This window comes from Canis lupus, chromosome 6 (assembly GCF_003254725.2).
Source record: "Canis lupus dingo isolate Sandy chromosome 6, ASM325472v2, whole genome shotgun sequence".
NCBI classification, from domain to species: Eukaryota; Metazoa; Chordata; class Mammalia; order Carnivora; family Canidae; genus Canis; species Canis lupus.
The window spans coordinates 8382112-8388435 of record NC_064248.1 but is presented as its reverse complement, the minus strand read 5'-3'; the positions used below and the strand labels follow the sequence as shown (position 1 = coordinate 8388435).

At 43.6% G+C, this 6324-nt stretch overlaps 1 long non-coding RNA gene across 1 annotated transcript; it reads right to left on the bottom strand.

Moving 5' to 3' along the window:
* Positions 1–3006: 3006 nt before the first annotated feature.
* On the bottom strand, positions 3007–6181 carry LOC125755231 (uncharacterized). Its single transcript, XR_007411118.1, has 2 exons — positions 3243–6181; positions 3007–3172 (listed from the first exon to the last, which is right to left on the bottom strand). It is a non-coding gene; the product is annotated as an uncharacterized LOC125755231 (long non-coding RNA).
* Positions 6182–6324: the final 143 nt, after the last annotated feature.

The following is a 6324-nucleotide window of genomic DNA, read 5'->3' as shown; positions in this document are numbered from 1 at the left end:
AATCACTCGACAAAAAATAGCCAAGCTTTTGCAGATTAAAAAGTTTGTTATAATCTGTTTTTAAGTGAGCTCTATTTTCCTAAGAGTAGGATGAAGTTAGTCACTCAACACACCACCCACTTTGCTACCCCACCAGTCCCAGCAGACATCCAGGGTCCTTGACCTGGGAGGGGAGGGTGACAGTGTCTATGGGTAGGCTTGAAAAGATTCTTGAACTCTATAAAACTGTAATATATAAACACATACACATTTATATTTGGGGGGGAAGAAGGAAGCCATAGCTTTCATCAGATCCTTCAAGTCATAAATACAGGAAAGCAAGGACCTTTCTAAGTCATGGGGGTGGAACTCCATGAGGTGTTGAGGGCCGATCTGAAGAATCTGGGGGCACCTGGGTGGCTCAGTCAGTTGGGCGTCGGCCTTTGGTCATGATCTCATGGGTCATAGGTGTGAGTCCCATGTAGGGCTTCCTGCTCAGCGGGGACTCTGCTTCTCCCTCTCCCTCTGTGTGCTTTCTCACTCTGTTTCTCTCTCAAATAAATAAAAAATTTTAAAAAGAAATGAAGAATCCAGGGCACCTGGGTGGCTCAGTAGTTGAGCATCTGCCTTTGGCTCAGGTTACCATCCCGGAGTCCCGGGATCAAGTCCCACATTGGGCTCCCTGCAGGAAGCCTGTTTCTCCTTCTGCCTATATCTCTGCCTCTCTCTCTGTGTCTCTCATGAATAAATAAAATCTTTAAAAAAAAAATGAAGAATCTTTTTGAATGAGATGGGGGAGTCCAGGGGCAGAATTGTGGCTGCGGGCTAATATCACTACCATATGTTCAGGGTTGAGTCCCCCAGACTGATCACCCCCATGAGTTCCATCTTTGCATTGCTATGGGGTATCTAAGATTGGTAATAATTGGGTAACTAGGCATAAGGTCTAAAAATAATGGGATAAACTGTATTTTAAGCATGAATTAGGAGAATGCCAATATGGCAAAAGCTGTATGTTTGTTTTATATTGAACTTTTAGAATTTTATAGCGGGAAGGACATGAAGGTGTCTAATTCACCCACTCATGTTTCATGTGAAAGAACAGGATTAGGGAGGTGAAGTGACTTTCTCAAAATCCCTAGGTCTTCCTGGTTCTCAGTCCACAGCAGTTTTTCTATGCACTATTGTTTCTTCCTATATGTGGTAGGGCAACTTTTTAAAAAAAGGAATTATGATGCAAAATCATCTGTTTCTGGTAAAAAGGTAGGTAGCTCAGTCATTCAAGAACGTTTGCGTGAGTTGGATTACTTAAAATGTTCCAGTCTAAAAAACATCTCCTCCCACCACTTGGATGTGTTCAGATGCTGAGGATGTTCCAGAAGGCCAGCTGTGACTAAGTGCTGAACAGAGGCAGCTTCCTTTGAAACATGAGGTCATATCAAGCTGGGCAAATCTAAGAGCTTGAGAAGGCACCAAACCTTCCTGAATGTCAAAATGGTTCAGCTATTTTTAAAACCTTGAGACTTTTATTGATTTGACAACCAAAATGGGATGAAAGTGGTAAAAAAAAAAAAAAAAAAAAAAGGCTGAAAAAATTTGTAACTTAGCTAACTTTTTATATACTCGGAAGATTTTTGTTCCATGTTGAAGCATCTGAAACTTGCATGTGTTGCGCGGCTGAGTTGTGGCTCCTGTCCCACTTTGTATGTCAAAAACCTAATCTCCAGTATCTCAGGATGGCTGTCCTTGGAGGTAGGGTCTTTACAGAGATAATTAAGTTAAAATGAGGTAAGATAGCCCATAATCCAATATGACTGGTGCCCTTAGAAGAAGAAATTAGGACACACATACAGAGGGAAGACTCTGTGGGGACATAGGGAGGAGACCATCTCTATAAGCCAAAGAGAGGCCTCAGCAGGAAAAACCCTGTCGACTAGATCTTGGACTTCCAGCCTTCCGAACTATGAGAAAATAAATTTCTGATTTTGAAGCTGCCCAGTCTGCCGTGTTTGGTTACGAGAGCCCTAGCAGACCAATATAACACGCAAATGTCATTTTGCATGAGAGGGCTCGTTTCTTTTTATAATTCTATGGAAACGTTCTTTACAAAGTCTTGGTGAGTGCACAACATGCTTCTCCCTTGGTTCTGTTTCTCCTTTCCAGAGCTTTTGGGATCTGATCCCCACACAAACCGCGTGTATTCTGGGCCTTTCTGCTTCTGCCATTTACCCTGAGTGTGGAGTGCAGAGACAGTTTTTCAGATACTGGCGCTTAATTCCAAAAGGCGCTAAGACAAAGATCCTTGTCTATCTCCTGTGATCACTGAGGTTCTGAACAGCTCTCTGGCCCCTTCCCATTCCGAAAATCCTATGGGGTATTCTGTAGGGAGTTGTGCAGCTAGAGGGGCTGGAGGGAGGGGCAGAGAGCTGGCCTTCAAAGTGTGTGGGGTGGCAGGTCTTGTGCTAAGTGAGGGGCAAGACTGGACACCTGTGAGCCCTTATCACACCTTCCTCCCTGCTCTGGCCAGACTGGGGTGTATATTGTTGAGCACTTACTGTATGCCAGCCTGGAGGTAAATTTTCCCTTCATCCTCACAGTGACATTCCATAGTGGCTATTATTACACTTATTTTACAGATAAGGATGTGAGTTCAGATGAGAACACTGAGGCATGAAGAGGCTACATAACTTCCCCAAGTTTACATGCTCTAGCAAGTAACAGAGCCAGAAATTTCATATAGTAAGTCTACTCAAGACCCACCGCATGCCTGCCACTATGTGAAGTGTGGCAACAATAAAGAAAAACCCAGACCTTTCTCAACACTAACTGGCTTTCTGTTAAGGGGAAATGGTGCAGAAGAGCAATTATTGCAGTATGATGGGCACAAGTGTTCTTATTCAGTTATGCCTGTGATCAGGGCATGGGGGCGGATGGTTTCAAATGCAAGACTTTGAAGTTCCTTAAAGTTTTCAAAGGTGATCGCAGAGCTGAGTTTTGAAAATGGAACAGTAGCTGGCCAGGCACAGAAAGGAAGCAAACACAGTTTATTGCAAAGACTAAGAATGACACCTTAGAGATGTATTCTTGGATAGGATCCAGGTCCAGTACCTAAGAGATGAACAACCTTGAGTAAATGTCTCAACCTCTGTCAGCCTAAGTTTTATTTTATCATCTATACAATGGAAATAGCCACCTCATATTATTTTGAGGATCAAATGAAATAACGCACATTTTTTTATCATCTATGCAATGGAAATAGCCACCTCATATTATTTTGAGGATCAAATGAAATAACGCACATTGCCTGAAAAAATAAGTAGGTGTTCAATAAGTCATAAAGGATTTCCAAAGAAATGAAACTGAAGGACTCTTTATATAAATAGGGGAATGGCAGGGATGAGGCTAAAGAGGCAGCAGGGTTGAGATGATGTGGGCCTGTGTGCTAAGCTAAAGAAGCTAGGACTTCATGCTTTAGGCCATGGGGAGCCATTGAAAGTTGTAAGGAGGAGGATAGCATGATTGGATTTACATCTTAGTAATATCACTGGGGCAGCAGGGGGGAGGATGGCAGGAGGGAAGGAGGGAGCTGCATTGGTCCTACTGAGGGCTGATTTAGGAAGAGTCTGGATTAAGAGGGGGTTGGAGGGATGGAGACCGAGATATCTGATGGTAGGATGGCCAGGCCACTGTAACGGATACAGAGAGCCAGGGAGAAGGATGTGCCTCAGAAGATTAGAAACTCGCATGCTGGGGACAGACCAGCTTCAGAGTCAGGAGCATTTCCTGTGCAGGAATGTGAGAATTTGAGAGGCATCAGAGACAGGAAAGGCAAGAAAGCAGTTGCCCTCTTAGACTGCAGGGTTAGAAGGAGGTGAGCTCAGGGAAATGCTAGCAAACCAATTTATTTTATTTTTTATTTATTTATGATAGTCACACAGAGAGAGAGAGAGAGGCAGAGACACAGGCAGAGGGAGAAGCAGGCTCCATGCACCGGGAGCCCGACATGGGATTCGATCCTGGGTCTCCAGGATCGCGCCCTGGGCCAAAGGCAGGCGCCAAACCGCTGCGCCACCCAGGGATCCCCAAACCAATTTAACGAAGGTTGAAGAATAGCCTAAGTAGGAGGAAAACCAGGAGACTGGAGGCTTATGCCAAGGGAAGAGCGCTTTTTAATTTTTTTTACAGATTTATTTATTTGAGAGAGAGACAAAGAGAGAGAGTGTGCATACCCAAGTGGGGAGAGAGGCAGAAAGAGGAAGAAAATCCCCAGCAGACTCCCCACTAGCAAGGAGTCCGACTCAGGGCTCCATCCCCAGGACCCAGAAGATCATGACCTGAGCCACCGAGGGGCCCCTCCTCAGCCTCTTCTACCTCCAGCTTCCAAAGCTCACATCACACTCACTCATAAACAGCTGACTTCCTTGAGGTGTCATGGACTAGAGTTCACATTCGTAAGCCTAGTGCATGATGATCCACGTAGGCACTCCAAAAAAGTTTGTTTCATGAAAGACCCAGTCAGTGCTTCTAGACACTCATACCAACAACACAGAATGACAAAGGCTGTGACAGTACAAAGCGCACTGTCACAGTGTTTGGGGAAGCCTGCTTAGAAGATACGGGGGTGGGGGTTGGGGATGCCTGGGTGGCTCAGTGGTTGGGCACCTGCCTTTGGCTCCGGTCTGATCCTGGGGTCCGGGATTGAGTCCTGCATTGGGCTCCTTGTGAGGGTCCTGCTTCTCCCTCTGCCTATGTCTCTGCCCCTCTCAGTTTGTGTCTCTCATGAATAAATAAATAAAATAAATCTTAAAAAAAAAAAAAAGATACGGGGAACTTTTCGTAGAGGTCCTGCTTGGGCTGAGTCTTCAAGGAAAAGCAAGTCAAGTGGAGAAGGGAGTTTTGGGCAGAGTGAACAGGATGTTTTTTGTACATTGTGGACATTTCTACTTTCTAGGTAATCTGGGTCCACTTTCCTGGAAGGACAATTGACAATGCTGGATAAAGTCTAATAAGAGGCGCGCCTGGGTGGCTCAGTGGTGAGCATCTGCCTTTGGCTCAGCGCATGATCCTGGGTCCTGGGATGAAGTCCCACTCCCCACAGGGAGCCTGTTTCTCCCTCTGCCTATGTCTCTGCCTCTCTCATGAATAAATAAATAAAAGTTTTCAAAAAGAAGTCCAATAAGACATCTTAAAAGCGCTTACAGACCTAACAAGACAGCAAAGAATTACCAGGCTATAATTTAGGAGACCAAAGGACTCAGAGGTGGCAAACACACACACACACAAAACATAAAAAACTCTTTTTGAAAAATTGAGGCATGGGATCTCTGGATGGCTTAGCGGTTTAGTGCCTGCCTTTGGTCCAGAGGCATGATTCTGGAGTACCGGGATCGAGTCCCTTCTCCCTCTGCCTGTGTCTCTGCCTCTGTCTCTCATGAATAAGTCAATAAAATCTTTTTTTAAAAAATTGAGGCATAACTGACATGTAACATATTTGTTTCAAATGTACAACATAATGATCTATGTATATATTGTGAAATAATCACCACAGCAAGTCTAGTTAACACCCGTTATCACGTATAGTTATAACTTCTTGTGATGTGAAATTTTAAGATTTACTCTCTTAACAACTTTCAAACGTGCAGTACAGCATTATTAAATGTAGTCTCCTGCTGTACATTGCATCCCCAGGACTCATTTATAATTTGAAGTTTGTACCTCTTGACCCCCTTCACCCATTTCGTCTACCCCTTTGCCTTTGCCTTTGATAGCCACAGACCAACCTATTTTTGGTATCTCTGAGTTCATTTTTAAAAAAGATTTCATATATAGGGGTCAGTAGAGCATGTGACTCTCCATCCTGGGTCTGGAAGTTCAAGCCCCACACTGGATATAGAGATTACTTAAAAGTAATAAAACATCTTTCTAAAAAAGACTTCACATCTACATGAGACCAAATGGTATATGTCTTTATCTGACTTATTTCACTTTATGGTTGAATAATATTTCTGTGTGTGTGTGCATGTTCTTTATGTTCTGTATGTGTGGCATATTCTTTATCCATTTATCCATCAGTGGACACTTGGGCTGTTTCTATGCCTTGGCTATTGTATATAATGCTGCAGTGAACATGTGGGTGCAAGTATCTTTTCGAATTAATGTTTTCATTTCTTTCAGATAAATACCCAGAAGTGGAATTGCTGGATCATATTTTTAATTTTTTGAGGAACTGCCATACTGCTTTCCATAGTGGCTGCACCAGTTTGCAATCCCACCAATAGAGTAGGATGGTTCCCTTTCTCCACATCCTTGCTAAGCTTGTTATCTGTTGTCTTTTTTATAATCGCT